This window comes from Saccopteryx bilineata, chromosome 1 (assembly GCF_036850765.1).
Source record: "Saccopteryx bilineata isolate mSacBil1 chromosome 1, mSacBil1_pri_phased_curated, whole genome shotgun sequence".
Taxonomy (NCBI): domain Eukaryota; kingdom Metazoa; phylum Chordata; class Mammalia; order Chiroptera; family Emballonuridae; genus Saccopteryx; species Saccopteryx bilineata.
The window spans coordinates 342,485,358-342,502,839 of record NC_089490.1 but is presented as its reverse complement, the minus strand read 5'-3'; the positions used below and the strand labels follow the sequence as shown (position 1 = coordinate 342,502,839).

At 44.6% G+C, this 17,482-nt stretch overlaps 1 protein-coding gene across 1 annotated transcript in view; it reads right to left on the bottom strand.

Moving 5' to 3' along the window:
• The window catches only part of GAB2 (GRB2 associated binding protein 2), a 207,456-nt gene that overhangs the window by 147,512 nt on the left and 42,462 nt on the right, over nucleotides 1-17,482 (bottom strand). The gene's annotated exons all lie outside the window — the stretch shown is intronic.

Genomic DNA, 17,482 nt, shown 5'->3' with positions numbered 1-17,482 from the left:
ATCTTTTTATTTATACTTTGGTTGCTCCGCTACCACCCACCATGAAAGCTGGAACGCCCACTAGTGGGCAGTAGGGACCAGACTGACTACCACCGAGCTAGCTCATGTGCTTGTTGGTGAAGGCCGGGCTCACGACTGGATGGAAACTGCTGACTGGGGAAATCCTGAAAGGTCTCTAAAATTACAAGTGGGAGGTCAATCAATCTGCTTACCTGTGATATGATCAGGCTCATGCAATCACTAAGCAACTTCATGTAGCAACTCCAAGGGCTTTCCCAAAGCCTTCTGTTTGGGAAAAAAAATTTTCAGGCTTGCTCATAAAAATATGACAAACCTGTTCATGACTATCATATTCATTTCAGACTGTTTTCAAAGAAAACTCTAGTCTTCCTTCAGATGTTGATTCCACTTGGGCAGCTCTTAACATAATTATTATTTTTTTAACATAATTATTGATGGGCTGAACTAAGTCCTTTCTCTTTTAGTTAAAAAGACCAGGATGGAATGGGAGACCATGTCCACTATAGATCTGGTCAATTTAGCAAATCCCTTTTTGTTTAGGCCTTTGAGAGGGAGAGTCACCCCTTTCTCCTTAGTTGTTCCATCCCCTACTCATTGATGAGGTCAAGATTTCTTAGAAAAGGATCATGCTGGAATTTCTTTCTTCCAAAAGGGGAAAATAATTCTAGAATCTGACACTATCCATAAAAATAGCCAATCAGGTGAAATGAATGATCCGTCGACACTTAGTCCGTTTCTAATGACATTATAGCTAAATCCCAGAGCCCTGATCATTTATTCCTACTGGAAAAGCTACCCTCCTGTTTATGGGCAAAATCTCCAGATAATACTGGCAGAATCCACAGTGCATGTCCTATCATATTCAAATCCCTCAAAACTCCTTCCCAGAATCAATCAATACCACATAAGAAGCCCTTCAAAGTGGAAAGTCTGTATACTTCAAAATACAAAGCCTGAAGACTACAAGACTCAGAGCCTCATTATCCCATGCACTAGTCCCTGTTGTACTATTTTACTAGGAGAAAACCCAAGAGCCGGGGGAGGTTTGTTTGTCCAGGGCCTCCGAGCAATAAGCAGTACTGGTATCTTCTGACACCCTGTTGTTCCTAACCCTCATACCCTACTAGAATCTATCCCAACTGAAAGCGAATTCTTTACTAGAATTGATTTCTGTAGTGCATCCTCTGGCATTTCAGTTTTGTTTTGTTTTGTGCCTTCACTTGGGAAGGAAAAAAATTCATGTGAAGAGTAATGCCTCAGGGTTTTACTGAGAGTCCTTATTTTTCACAAATCCTGAAGGCTAATAATACAGGTGATACAAAGTTCCTTAGGGGGTTCTACTTTGTTTCAATATGTGGGTGACATGCTACTTTGCTCTTCTTCCCAGGTCTCCTCACAGGAAGACAGAATCCACTTGAAGCTTTCAGCCTTTAAGAGACATAAAGTTGCCAAGGAAAAATGCAGTTTGCCCAAATCCAAGTTCTATATTTAGGGAATCTGGTATCAGAAAAAGGACTGCACCTAGATTCACATAGACTTTATGGTTTCCTAAGTTTCCCCAAACCCAAAACTCTGAGATTTTCCCAGGGTAGTTTGTTATTGCTGAAATAGGATCCTAAATCTCTCCCTTATGGCCAAACCTCTGAAGGTTTTATAACAATCCCCCCCCACACACACACACACACACTGGATTTTATGGAAACAACAAGATGATATAACCTTCAAAGAGAATTTAATGAACCTATATGCTCTTGGGCATCTCAATCACCAAATCCTCTTTTCTATTTAAATATGAACAGGAAGAGCATGTTCTTGGGGTACTCACCCAGAACAGGGGGGCATCATCCACCATAATGTTAATACCTATAGCCGGCAACTGAACCTCATGGCATGGTGATATCCCTTGTCTTAAAGCCATTGATTAAAGCCACTGAGGAGAATGCTGTGGGATCCTTTTAATCATCTTTGTATTCCAAGTAGAAGCCCTCCTGAATTCTCCTCAGGATGAACATTTTTCAGAGTTGCTTTACCTCCTATGAAGTACTTTTTCTTTAAATGGAAATTTAGTTTTTTGCATAACCAGTGCACATGTAGGGCTCATTAAAAATAACAGCTCTTGCCTGACCAGACACTGGTGCAGTGGATAGAGTGTCAGACTGGGATGCAGAGGACCCAGGTTCAAAACCTCAAGGTCATCGGCTTGAGCGCAGGCTCACCAGCTTGAGTGTGGGGGTCTCTGGCTTGAACCCCAAGGTCGCTGGCTTGAGCCCCAACACTGCTGGCTTGCAGCCCAAGGTCGCTGGCTTGAGCAAGGGGGCCACTCACTCTGCTGTAGCCCTCCGGTCAAGGTACATATGAGAAAGTAATCAATGAACAACTAAGGTGCCACAACGAAGAATTGATGCTTCTCATCTCTCTCCCTTCTTGTCTGTCCCTATCTGTTCCTCTCTCTGTCTCTCTCTCTCTCTATTACAAAATAAAATAAAAACAGATTTCTATTTAACTCTTTTTTGTTATTTTTATTATTTGCCTTTTTCTTTTTAATTGAATTTATGGGGTGACTGGTTATTAAAATTATATAGGTTTCAGGTGTACAATTCTATAATACATCATCTACATATTGTGTTGTGTGTTCCCCACCCCAAGTCAAGTCTACTTCCATTTTGATTTATCCCCTCTTTACTCTCTTCTACTTCCCCTCACTCCCCTTTCCCCCTGGTAAACACCAGTCAGTGTTTCGGGTTTCTTTGGATATATTCCCAGAAATGGAATCGCTGGATCAAAAGCCAGTTCCATTTTCAGTTTTTTAAGGAAACTCCATACTGTTTTCCACAGTGGCTGCACCAGTCTGCATTCCCACCGACAGTGTATGAAGGTTTCCTTTTCTCCACATCCTCCCCAATTGTTTTTTGTTTGTTTGTTTTTACAGAGACACAGAGAGAGAGAGTCAGAGAGAGGGATAGATAGGGATAGACAGACAGGAACGGAGAGATGAGAAGCATCCACATTAGTTTTTCGTTGCGACTTCTTAGTTGTTCATTGATTGCTTTCTCATATGTGCCTTGACCGTGGGCCTTCAGCAGACTGAGTAACCCCTTGCTGGAGCCAGCGACCTTGGGTCCAAGCTGGTGAGCTTTTTGCTCAAGCCAGATGAACCCACACTCAAGCTGGCGACCTTGGGGTCTCGAACCTGGGTCCTTCCACATCCCAGTCCAAAGCTCTATCCACTGCGCCACCGCCTGGTCAGGCTGTTGTTTGTTGATTTAATGACAGCCATTCTGACAGGTGTGAGGTGACATCTCACTGTGTCTATTGGCCATCTGTATGTCCTCTTTGAAATCCTTTTGTTAACTGCTCCTCACATAACTTGTTCACACTGTAGTAACTTTAACCCTGATACTCTTCTCTCCTCAGTTACTGATGAAGCCCCTCATGACTACTTAACACTGATGGTTCACCTCCTGACCCTCACCATCTATCTCTGCAGGAAACTCCTTGAGTAACAATGGTTGTTACTTCAAAGGTAACAATGGCAAATACTGTGTAGGATATGTAACACCAATACCCTTTGATGTACCTGATGCAGCACCTTTGCCTTTAGCTACTATGGCCCAACAAGCCAAACTATATGCACTCACACAGGCCTGCACCCTAGCCAAGGGCAAAACTGCCAACGTTTATATAGATAGTAGATATGCTATCCAAGTAGCTCATGTTTTTGGAATGTTGTGGAAGCAAAGTGACTTCCTTACTTCTAGCAGAAATAAAATGAAAAATGGCCAGTATGCTAAGGAATTGCTGGATGCTGGACTTTCACCTGCTGCTCCAGCTCTTACTAAGATCCCAGGGCATTCTAAAGTTGATTTTCTTGAAGCTAAAGGAAATCACCTGCTGACACTGTTGGGCAAATGAGTTCGTAAAGTATGATTTTTGAGTTCGCTCACTTTTATTGTTAAAAATGGCACTGGGCAGTGCCAAGTATATGGTCTGTGAAATTGCAAATTACCTTCCTGCTTGGGAAGGGCCATTGTTTTGCTAATGAGTGCTGAAGGAGAAGGCAGTTTGTGCAGAGGAGAAGGAGAAGGGAAGAGAGAAGCCAAAATGGCAGGGAAGGAGAGAGAAGCCAGTTTTGCTGAGTAAGAAGCCATGTTGGCAGATGGGGAACCAGAGGTGAGGGGCTTTGGGACTGGTGAGGCCTTTGATTTTAGGAGGAACCAGAGAAGATTCTCCGGGTTGTGGAATTGGATGTGTCAGTGGCTGTGTGCGCCCTGTGTGTGTTTCTTGTCGGCCAGTACGAGACCTGTATAAAGGAATGGCCCACCATCCTCTGGCTCCACTGTTTCTTTACCATCTGCCTGAATTCAACGGGAACCTGCATGTGAATGGCCACAGTGGTGGCGGCCCCTGGCCTTACACACTCCCACAAGAAATGGTGCCTTTAAAGGACCAACCTTCAGCCTGGTTCAAAGATATTTCCCCAAATAATAACTTTAAAGAACTGGCTAGAGGAGCCCAACAATGTTGGCTTCATAAAAGGAAAAACAAGATTGGAAATCCAACAATTGTTGGTTTGATAAAAAGAGAAAGCTCTGGTTGGCCCAAATAACAACTCAGTCCTCTGGTTGTATAATAATTTCCACTCCAGACTACTGTATATGCATTCAATTATTGGTCCCCTGAAAAATGATAGCATCCATGAATCAATATTGGTGGGGATAAAAGTACCTTCCGAAAGGCCGTCCCCACTACTCCCAGACACTTTAAATTCCCTAATGGGCTACTTTAGGTTTGGGAAATGGATTTCACACAGTTTCCCCTGCCTCATGGATATAAGTATGTTCTAGTCATGATCTACATGTTTTTTCACTGGAGTTCCGCTTTCCCTTTGGAAAAGCCTGTAGACAGGCTACTGCCTCTTCAATGGCTAAACATTTCTTTAGAAAACAGTATCTTTACCAAGGGAACCCTGTTGGAAACTCCAAGCTGACAGGGTCCTTGCGGTTTAGATTTTTGGGGGACAGAGGTGTGGGGGACCGGCAGTAAGCTGACAAGATCCTTGCTGCCCATCCCCCCACCTCACTTGCTTAAGTTGCTGAAGGCTAAGTTTTCCCCACACCTCTATGTTAGCTGTGATGCTGGACTGTTTCTACTGTCCTATCCCCCATGTCCCTTGGATAGACTGGAGGCAGTTTTCTTTTTATTTTTTGTTTTGTGAAGTTAAGCTGTTATGTCCGGTGGAGGGTTTTCTGCACTTGGGAAAATTCTTGGGTTGCCTTGGAAATGTGACTTTGTTTTAAAGATCTCTTTAATTTGCCAATGACTTTACTCTGCCCTATAAATAAAGTGATTTGGGGGTGGAGACTCTTTCTTGCAAGCTAAAGGCATTGCAACCAGACCCCATCCTTTTTCTGAGTTTATTTCTCCATTCTGCACCATTCTCACTCAGGATCTGGACAATTACTAGCCCCGCTGGTTTGTGGCAGAACCTCTCAAACTCCACAGTGACTGGAGAACCCATTTTACTGGTCAGGTACTTTGACAAGTCTATGCTGTTTGACTGGTTTTATAACATTTAAACTGTACTTGCCACCCTTAATTCTTAGGTTTAGTTGAACACACTAATGGCATTATTAAGATGCAACTGGCAAAATCTGCAGACCCTTCAAATATCACAGCCATAAGCAGTGCTGTTGGTTCTTCTAAATCTGAACTCTACTCCCTTTGATACCCTAAACTCTCATTCTTTGAAATAGTCACAGAGTGTCCTGGGCACATGGACCCTGTCTCTTATAATCTGCAGCTTATAAAAGTAGTTATACCTCAATATTGTCAAAGATGAAGACTTTAAGCAACACACTTTGCAATCTGAAAATTTTGTCTAGTAAGAAAGACACTTCCAGAAAGACAGTCTTTAAATTCACTGGTAAAGCCCCCTATCAATCCTGCTAACTAACCTTTGAGCTGCCAAACTCCAGGGAATGAACTTCTGGAGTCATGGGACACATCTAAAGAAAGCAACCAATCCTGACTGGTCCTTTACTCTGTCTGGTGACCCAAAGGTGAAGACTTTCTGAAATTGAAGCAGACACCACTTGATGAGACAGTTTTCTCAAGATGTCCGAACCAGGCCAATTAGAAGGTTTATACTGCACAGAAGTCTCTCTTTCATCCAGATTATTAGCTGACACTGGATTTTTATCCAAATTCATTGTCTCTGAATTTTTAGCCTATAGGTCGTATTACCGATAAGACATTTTTGTACCAGTTTTTTAAATAATTATACTATTTAATTCCTTCATGTTTATTTCTGCATTGTATCTTCCCAAAACACTTGTTTAAATATTTAAGTTCTGAGTGTATCTTTGTCCTAATCACTATTCTAAGATACACATAAGCAATGCCCAAGACATCTCCCTTCTTACCTGTCCTTGTTACTCACATGTGACCACAATAGGTTTCCAATCTGTGCAGCATTTTCCCTCCAATATGGGCCATGACAACCTGGAGAGGTTCTTCCCAGTGAGGCAGGAGAGCAAGAAGATAGGAAAATTCCTTGGCAAACAGAATGAAAAACTGAGAAAAACAGCTGACCAGACTGGCCCAGCAGCCAGATGCAGAATGTCACCTCCCTAGAGATAAGATCAAGGCCTCAGTTGTATTTTATCTCTGTACACCAGGTGGCATGCCAACACCAGCTACAATGACTAATGACCCCCCTTCCCTGGGGCTAAGTAATGTAAACACTAAATCCTCCCCTAAACTCCCAGTCTTTAAAACCCTGCAACACAAAAGATCCAATGCTCACCCTTCTGGGGAGTGTGCCATGCCCTTCTCTTCCCCGTTTCCCTCTACTACTCCCCATCAGGCATGTATTTCCTAAACACTAAGGATCCCTATGAGACTTACAAGACTTTCAACCAGGGGAGCAATGGGCAGCAGCAGCTAACCCCCTGAACCTGTGTTAAGGCCCCCTTTCCTCTGACTTCTCAGTGAGCCAAAGCAGCCCCACCTAGGCTCTCCTATTGTTTTTTCTATTCTGAACCCTTCCTTGTTTCACTGTCACCAGCTTTAATAATCGGTACACTCAAAATTAGCTGGACTCCTGCTGTGAAATTTTTCCTATACAAAGTCAAGAACCTCATATTACAGGCCGACCCTAGGCAGACCCAAAGGGCCGGCCAGGTCTCCTGTCCAGTAACAGCATCCAGGGAGAAAAGACCACTGAAGCCAGAAAAACCAAACTCTTGCTTTCAAAGATTTTGATCAAAAGGGGGAAATGTGAAAATTAGTAGGAAGCCAGAAGAGAGAACTCTCATGCGTGTGTCAATCAGCACATACTACTAACCCCAACAGGAAGTGTACCTTGCACCTCTGACATGAAGTGATACTACGTTACTACCCCAGCAGGAGGAAGAAAAGATTTCTCCTTGCCCAGTGTAAAGCCAGTAGCCATGGCCACCGTCACAGCTGCTTGGCCCATGCAGGTTCGCATTGGATTCAGACAATCGGTAAAGAAACAACGGAGCCAAAAACTGATGGGCCAACATCTTTAATCCTAGCTTGCACCCGGGGGGCAAGTAAAAACATACACTGGGCTCCAAAACCCACTCTTTCAGTGCTCACAAAGCTACTGACTTATCCGAGTTTCCTAGAATTAAAGGTTTCTAGCTCACCAGACTTATTCACCTCTGTTCCCCATCTCCTTCCTTCTCCCTGAACAAACTCTGCACAAACTGGCTTTTCCTTCAGCATTCTGTCATCTTGGCTGCTTCTCCTGGCCTCCTCCATGTGGCCTTTCTCTGCTCTCTGCTCTCTAATGCTAATCTCAAGAACTAAGAGAGCAAGCTTCCATTCTGCCTCCATTTTATAGTGTAGAAATCAAAATCTTTAATCCAATATACAAAATAGGGAAGTCTCTGATACAAAGTCACTTATCTGAGACATAATGGGATTGTACCACCCCACATCAAAAAGGGTGGGGAAGGCTTAGTCCTAAAACCAAGCCCAAGGCTACAAGGATCCTGCCTGCCCACAGCCTGCCCCCAACACACATTAATATCACCTGGGTGACGGCTTCCACGTGGGCAGCGCCATCTTTAACAAAGTGAGCACAATATATTTTATCTGCCCAACACCCAGTAACAGCTCAGCCAGTGGGAGACTGCCATGACTCAACCAAAAGTCACTATACTTCACACTTTGTTCCTTTCAATGGACTCTTCATTTCCATCAGCCCTTCCCAGGTCCATAAGAAAGCATTCCTCCTCTTTGTTTCTTTGGACTTGCATATGGTTAACCATTAGACCACATGTCCTAACCTGCAATTCTTTGTTCTTCCCAAATAAACACATTTAGCTGCGGAAATAGCTGGCTGGCTATTTATTCAAGGTCAGTATCTCCATTGCTTTTCCCAACTGGAATTCCACTTCTAGCTTCTTGTCAGTCCAGGAAAAGTCCCCTTCAGACATACTACCGAGCAACTGCTGTGTCCAAAGGAAACACTGTGCTAGGCCTCCAGTTTGCGGTATGTGGCTAAGTTCTCCCAAACACAAAAGAACATGAACCAAGGCTATTGCCAAACTTTCCTGGATAACTTTCCCCAAACTAACATTTTTACTACAAATCTACTGACTACTTAGATAGCTAGATACAGGTGAGATTTGGATATGTGAATGCTGGGAAAACCTTCCTAGGTGATAGTGACTTGATGATTGGAGGTCTCTTCCACTCTTACAAAATGCGCACCTGCTCAGGAAAGGAAGTTCAGCAAAGGAGTAGACACAGACAAGAGAAGTGCAACCTCAGAAAAGTAAAGGGACTTGCCAGCTATTCTTGCAAGGATTAGAATCCAACTCATCTTTAGAAATGTTCACCTGAAACCTATGTACTCTTATTGATCAATGTCACCCTGCTAAAGTTAATTTTCTAAATTAAAAAAAAAAAAAAAAAAAAAAAGGAATCCAACTCATTTGATTCCCAGTCTATTTCAGAAAGCTGCCACCAGGAAAAGAAAGTGACCCTTCTCCTTTTTCATTGACCTTTTCCTTATCAGAAATTCCCCAGGGGCCTTGGCTTACTAAATGCTAATTAGATTTCCTCCACCTGCTCTGGGATTTAGAGGGCAGTGCTAATGCAGTGCCCTCCTCAGCTAACAAAGCCACTGGCATTCCTGGTATGCAGGGGCTGACCTCCTGTTCTTCAGTCAACAGCAATTAAACAGCTCCTATCCGAAGCCCTAAGGAGGAAGGCTGAGAAGGGAGGGGTGCTCCTTTATCCAAAAAGTAAAGTACAGCCAGTGATGGGGATTGTTACTGAAGAGCTGGGCGGAAACAGGGAAAACTCTGGGAGGGAGGAATGGAATCTGGGTGAGGCAAGCAAACTCATGACTACTCTAAGGAATGCTACTGTCACCCAACAGACGGGGTAAGGCCTTCGATGGCAAAGAGCCCTCATCCAACAGTAAGTTATCAAGAAACAAGCCCCTTTCTCTTCTTGTTTCAAGACATGAGACTAAACTCTCAGTCAAGAAGGACAAGCCCACAATTTTATCCCTCCCTATCGAGACATTATAATTTAGTAAATATTCAGCCACCACCATTCGGTCACTAACTGCCCTGTAACTCCACACTAGGCACGGTTTCTCGGGCTTTATTTTCTCATTTGCAGCTCTCAGAGTTGATTTTCAAGATCAAATGAGACAATAAATATAAAAATGTTTTATAAACTCTAAATTGGTGTAAAAGCTGTAGTACAACTGATAATATGAATTCAAATTCAAACATTTACCTGCTCTGAGTTCCTAGAACAATGGTCACACAGTTAGTGCATGAATGTTGGAGCCTAAGTGCCAGTGGTTAGATACACAAAACAAACAGTGTGCTTCACTCTGGAAATCACAGACCCCTAAGAAGATAAGGTCTTACATTAGCGTATGCACAATATGTGGAATGGGGAGTAATTTATCCTGCTACTAAGAATAGGTATGAGGTATTCTCCCCACCCCCCAGGAAGAAAGAAGGGCATAGCCACGAAGTGTGGAATAGCAAAAGCTTTATTTAGTAGAGTGCTTCTCGGACCAGGTTCTGGGCCAGAGAAGTTGCGTGGATTCTCCCGCGTGGGGGGTAATTTATAGGGTCGGTAGGTGATGGTGAGTTATGATGTGGTGAAATTTCATTGGCTGACAGTCATTCTTTTTTCAAAGGGCTCCTGGGAAGTTTCTTTTGTCGCACATGGGTGTGGGCAGTTCCAGCCAAAGTTCCCAGGTCTGGTTCCTCACATGACCTTCCCTCATTGCCAACCGACCTCACATTCTGACCTTTTATGTTAGATAGGAGTGCCGCTATTCGTCTGGCTACCTCCTGCTGGTTAGGGGCGTCATGGGGAGTGGAGGTCAGGTGGTGGCTCTGTGGGGAGTTGTGTATATGGGTGTAGGAGCATCTGTTTGACCGTGACTCAAGAAACCTTGTGGATGCGGCCCGTATGGGGTCCCGTCCACCTGGGCTGTAGGGAGCCGGGCTGGAGCTCCCTCAGAAGAACCCTGTCTCCTGGCTGGAGGGGGACCATTGGGTGTGCTTCATCTGGACCCCCTATGGGAGGAAGGGTCCGGTCCACATGTTTCCTGAGAAGATGGCGGAGTAAAGACAGAAAGGGGAGGTAGATGGCAAGAAGAGGGGGGTTTGGCTAAGAGAGCAAAATTGGGAATTCAGTGTTGAAAGAAGCCTATTAGATCAAGGAAAGAAAGAATCTAAAGGGGTGTGAAAAAGGAGATTCTGTCCAAATTGCATGTCAGGAGTGGTGTGCGAAGGAGAAAAGAAGGGGTCCCATCCCCTCCCATAACCGAGACCTGTGAGGGAACTAGAGGTCCAGAGTGTGATGGCAAAACAGAGAAGGTAGTCCCCGTGTCCACAGAAGTGAGATGGACATACCCGCTACCTGCAGTATTACCCAGGGCTTGGTGTGGGTGATGGGAGTCTCTGAGTCCGGGCCCTGTCAGTCATCCATGAGGTTGAGGAGTTCTAACGATGGGCCCATCTGGCTGGCTTGGCCTCCCATTTGGGTGGCTTGTCCTCTGCGTAGAGGTGCTGAGGATGAGCCTGTTGCCCAAAAGGGGCAATCGCTCCACCAGTGACCAGGCTGCTTGCAGTTAGGGCAGGGCTTAGTGGGCAGCCGTGGGCAGGGACACTGTCGGGACCAGTGACCCTCCTTGCCACATTTAAAGCAAGCTCCTGGTGGGGTTCCTCTTTGCGACCCAGACTTGGGTTGGGCACCTCCTACGCCTTGTCCCTGTTGCTCTGCTGGCCTCAGGGCTGCCACAAGAGCCTGGGTTTGGAGTGTTACCTTCTGCTGCATGTGGGCCTGGTGAATAGCCTCAGCCTTTCTCTACTAGCCGCGACCATTAAAAACTTTAAATGCCATATTCACAGGTCTCAGATAGGGGCTTGGGGGTTGAAAATAAGAGGGCGGTGGTTCCTGGGGAGCCTGGCACCCAGATGCAGCTGGAAACACTGGAGCCAGAGGCAGGACAGGGCCAGGCCTTCCTGCAAGAAGACCGGGGCTGGGCTGTGGAGTCAGGAGCTCTGCAAACCCGCGTGAGGGTCAGTGGCTGGTGGAGGATGGCCTGATAGGGGAGGGGCTTAAGAACACAGCGGAGAAGGGAGGGGCTCCTGGCTGGCAGGGGAGAGGACTTCCTGGAGGGAAGAGACCCGAGTGGAAGAGGTCCGCAGAGGGACCAGAGAGGGATCCCCAGGGAGGGGCGCCCCCTGGGGGTCGGGCAGGAGAGTTAGGGGTCGGCGAAGGAGGAAAGATCAGGAGGGTTTAGCTTAGGTTTCTCTGGCCAGAAAGGGCCTGAGCTGTAGAACAGGTGGTATAGAGATTAGGACGAGTGCAAATACTAGAAGCCCTGAATGTAAGGGATCTCCAACCGTTTCCCAGTTCTTTTGGCGATAAATTGGTGAGGGTGTTAAAATTGAAAGTCCCTTCAGGAGGCCACCTGGTTCAATTATCCAGTGGGTATAGTGGCCTGGCCACATTGGAGGAGATCAGTTTCTTCTTTAGGGAGGGAGAGATTCCGGATAAGGCACCCCAGGAGTGTTTTTAAGTCAGGTTTAGATTCCTGTGCCTCTAATGCCACCCTCAGGCCTTGGAGTGATCAGAGATGAAAATTGGCATCCTGCAACTCAAGCTCTGGTCACCGGACGGTTAGGTAGAGTAGGTGTATCTGGGATGTCTCCACGGGCACACACGCACACGGAATGGATACGAGGTCCCTGACATAGCTGCAATTACAGACAGAGAGTATGGGTGGAAAGAAGTAAGGGGAAGCTTGAGGCAGGGGACTTACCGCACTGTGTGCCAAAGTGGGTGGGAGATCGGAGTTCCTGCTTCTTTCTCGGAAGGGAAGGGGAGAGAAGCAGCCCCAGTGGGCTTCAAGCTCCTCCTGGGTTTTGGCACCAAATGTAAGGTATTTTCCCCACCAAGGAAGAAAGAAGGGCGTAGCCACCAAATGTGGAATAGCAAAAGCACTATACTATATTTAGTATAGTGCTTCCCGGACGAGGTTCTCTGGTCTGCGAGATGGGAGCCAGAGAAGTCGCATGGATTCTCCTGTGTGGGGGTAATTTATAGGGTCAGTAGGATGAAGGCGAGTTGATATGACGTGGTGAAATTTCATTGGCTGACAGACTGTCGTTCCTTTTCAAAGGGCTCCTGGGAAGTTTCTTTTGGTGTGCATGGGTGTGGGCGGTTCCAGCCAAAGTTCCTGGGCCTGGATCCTCACATGACCTTCCCCCATTGCCAACCAATCTCACAATAGGAGTGATGATTGTCAAAAACCTTCTACCGTCTTGATGGTAAAGAGAATATAATTGGATGTGAGGGTATGCAGGAAAAAGATGTAAAGGAAACTTAAATGGGCTATTTCATGATCTCCCCACGACAACATATTCATTAACATCTCTCTGCCTTTATTCACAAAGTTATTTTTCATGAGAAATTAAAAATTCTGCCAAACGTTCAAGGAATATTTAAGCATCTGTATGTGCAAGGTATTATTATTATTATTTTGTGACAGAGACAGAGAGAGGGACAGATAGGGACAGACAGGAAGGGAGAGAGATGAGAAGCATCAATTCTTTGTTGCAACACCTTAGTTGTTCATTGATTGCTTTCTCATAATTGCCTCGACCAGTGGGGGTGGGGGGAGTTATAGCAGACCGAGTAACCCCTTACTTAAGTCAGTGACCTTGGGCTTAAGCTGGTGAGCCTTGCTCAAACCAAATGAGACCGTGTTCAAGCTGACAACCTCGGGCTTTCGAACCTGGGTCCTCTGCATCCCAGTCTGATGCTCTATCCACTTTACCACTGCCTGGTCAGGCTGTGCAACATATTATTAATGATACAAAATATTGCAAAGCAGGTCTCTGACCCCAATGAGTTTACCATCTAACAAGGGAGGTAAGTCATAAAAAAAATTATAGGCCCTGGCCAGCTGGCTCAGTGGTAGAGCGCTGGCCCAACGTGTAGATGTCCTGGGTTTGATTCCCGGTCAGGGCACATAAGAGAAGCACCCATCGGCTTCTCCACCCCTACCCCTCCTCTTTCCCTCCTGCAGCCATGTCACCATTGGAGTGACTTGGCCCCAGGTACTGAGGATAGCTCCATGGCCTCCGCTTCAGATGCTAAGATGAGGTTGGTTGTTGAGCAACAGAACCACACCCTAGATGGGCAAAGCATTGCCCCCTAGTGGGCTTGCCAGGTGGATCCTCGTTGGGACACATGTGAGAGTTTGTCTCTGCCTCCCCTACTCTCACTGAATAAAAAAAGGCAAAAGAAATTATAATGCTAGGCTATATACAATGCCTCAAGGGCAAAGGGACACATTATCTCATTTCTGGAAGAGTCTGAAGTTGAAAAACTCTAACTAATTGCTCTCCATAAAGTCAAACAGAAAGTCACAAATTCATTCTTATCATCAAACAAAATTCTTTAACCTACTATGTGCCAGACAACATTCTGGTCAAGAGAAAAAAAAAAGCAACAAGCAAAAGAAGGAAATGGTATCTTCAAAGGCATATGTGCTATAAGCATAAAGGTTCAAGCAGGTACATGTTTGTGTGATCCCCAGTGGGGACACGGGGGAATAGAGAGATTTGAGAAGTGTATCCTCTGGCTAAAGTGGCCAGCTGCCACCCAGTTCCCACTAATTGCTGCTAAGCAGAAATTTGGGACCAGTGTTCCCAGATCTGGAAGCTGGAAATTTTATGTAAAACTCTCAGCTTTTAATAATCTACAACTAATTAAAATCATTTAAAATTCTGCAGGCAGAGCAAAACACTCTGGATGGAATTCAGGCTGAAGGTACAAGTATATGATCTGTCTTAGAACATGTATCATCATTTTCCAGTTAGAGACATAGTCACTACCTGTAATGTTACTAAGGGCCACTGGGCTGGAGGAGGAGGTACCAGTTCCCGCTAAGAGGTCTGGGCAAGCATCAAAGAGGTGAAGATATTTAGCTTGAATCTTGAGGTTTCACCTCTTTCAGAAAATATCCCAGAATATTGTATAGTTCTTAATTCCCTTGTTAGTTTTCCATTTCTCACAGCACTTACTGGCTACACCGATGTGTTGACACTTGCTTAGGTACTTCCTTGCTAAGAAAGACCTTTCTCCAAACAGAAAGTCTGTAAATAGTAACACTATTCCCATCTACTCCATAGTAGGCCTGCCACCTGGAAAGACACCCAGGAAAGTTCTGGCACGTCCAATTCCCACAGCAAGGACTTTATGTATATTACTCAAGGCCAAAAAAATTGCCTTAAAAATATATGGGGAAAAAAAGAGCCTAGTCCATCCTTCTTTCTCTTTTCACTTCTTTCATAAGCAATTTGACAATGTCAAAATTTAAAACGCACATACACTTTGATCTAGAAATTATACTAGAAAAAGGATCTTATATTCTTTGTTGCGGCACCTTAATTGTTCACTGATTGCTTTCTGATAATTGCCTCGACCAGTGTGTGGTGGGTACAGCAGACTGAGTAATCCCTTGCTTAAGCCAGTGACCATGGGCTTAAGCTGGTAAGCCTTGCTCAAACCAGATGAGCCTGTGCTCAAGCTGACAATTGTACTAGAAAAAGGATCTTATACCTACTATGTGCCAGACAACATTCTGGTCAAGAGAAAAAAAAAGCAACAAGCAAAAGAAGGAAATGGTATCTTCAAAGGCATATGTGCTATAAGCATAAAGGTTCAAGCAGGTATATGTATGTGTGATCCCCAGTGGGGACACGAGGGAATAGAGAGATTTGAGAAGCTAAATCATGTTTGTCCAGAAGTCATTAAAAAATGATTCTGGTGATTCAAAAGCACATTACAATCTAAAATAAATATACAGCAACTGCTATACAGGTTGTCACAATACAAATACTTCAATAAAAACTGGAATAAGCATACTATAAAAGGCAAGAATTTCACTATTTGTACAAAATTAAAATAAGAGAAGAAACAATGAACTCTCAAAGAAGCGGGTATTTCAGGCCCTAGCCGGTTGGCTTAGTGGTAGAGTGTTGGCCCAGCATGTGGAAGTCTCAGGTTCGATTTCCAGCCAGGGCACACAGGAACCATCTACTTCTCCACCCTTCCCACCTCTCCTTCCTCTCTATCTCTCTCTTCCACTCCTGCAGCCAAGGCTCCATTGGAGGCAAGTTGGCCTGGGCACTGAGGATGGCTCCATGGCCTCCGCCTCAGGCGTTAGAATGGCTCCAGCTGCAAAACAGCAAAGCCCCCGATGGGCAGAGCATCGCCCCTGGTGGTGTGCCTGGTGGATCCTGGTCGGGCACATGTGGGAGTCTTATCTCTCTGCCTCCGTGCTTTTCACTTCAGAAAAATACCAAAAAAAAAACAAAAAAAACTGGTATTTCAACAAATACAATTATATATCTATATAAGTAACTATATAGCATGATAGCAAAGAGATGAAAAGAAAAGAAGAAAAAATAAATTGTGTAAGTTTTAATCTTTATTCTTAGACCCTGAAAAATCATGTTCAAAGTCAGGTAAATCATTCCCAAAACCAGAAAATTTATCACCCCTGCTGGTCTCCAGTTGATTCTATTTCTCTCTCTTTTTTTTAAGTAAGAGGAAGGGAGATAGAGAGACTCCCGCATGTGCCGCAAATGGGATGCACCCAGCAACCCATGTCTGGGGCCAATGCTTGAATCAACAGAGCTATATCCTCAGTGCCTGAGGACGACACTCAAAGCAACCTATCCTCAGCACTGGGGCTGAAGCTTGAACCAATCAAGCCACTGGCTGCAAAATGGGAAGAGAGAGAGAAGGAGGGGAAGAGAAGCAGATGGTCACTTCTCATGTGTGCCCTGACTGGGAACTGAACCCTAGATGTCTGCACACCAGACTGATGCTCTATCCACTGCACTAACTGGCCTGGGCCTCCAGTTGATTTTCTTACTCACTGGTACTCACTGCAATAGAAACTTAGTCACCACTGACTTCAAAATAGAGCTGTTGCTCATTATCTGGGTTGGTTTGTAGTAAAAAGTTGACCCTTGAACAATGCAGGGGGTTTGACTACAGAATCAAGTATCTACATGTAACTTTTGACTCTACAGTCAGCCCTTTGCATCCAGATTCAAACAAATACTACTTTTGATCCACGGTTGGGAGTGCAAAAATTCTGTCTTTTATCCACAGTTGATTGAAGCCACAGATTCAAAACCCATGGATACAAAGGGCTGACTGTGTTGAAAAAATATGTGTATAACCTGTTATTCAAGGGTCAACTTTACATGAATTTAAGGATTAAAAAAAAAAGACTTAGTGACAAATTACTGCCTCTGCCTCTTCTGAGCCACGACTCAGTGCAGCAAAATTAAAAACTAAATGGTAATGGAATAATCCAACGTGCACCTTTTACAGGCTGTGTGCATATGGCCTCTTTTGGTTGCTAAAACTCTAGGGTGTGAAACCTGTACCTCTGTCACATTTTTGTGCTCCTATTCTCCCTCAGGAGAGGAGTCGCATCAGGGCAGATCACCTCGCTGTTAAATACCTTCTGCTTTGGCCCAGACTTTCACATGCCAAGTAGGTGCATTTGGCACAAGAGAATATCTGGATAAAATTTGGGGGTTGGGGGGAGAAACATATCTTGTATGTCAGCACATTATCGAAGTAACAAAGGCATGTATCTTGACACAATGCTATACAGTTGTGAAAATTCGCAGTTTGTGAGAACTGCAAGGAATATTTTTTTGCCTAATGATTCTTCGCACAATTCTCCATGGTTTATTATATCTCAAAGGGTTGTGGTGTACATTAATCATTAGGATTTAGAACAGTGCCATTACCCACTGGTATACTGTTAGGTGAGCTATAATAAGGTGCAGGACTAGGTAAACTAAATAAACAAGGGTATGGGGTGGGAAAGTTACTATCACTCTGCCCT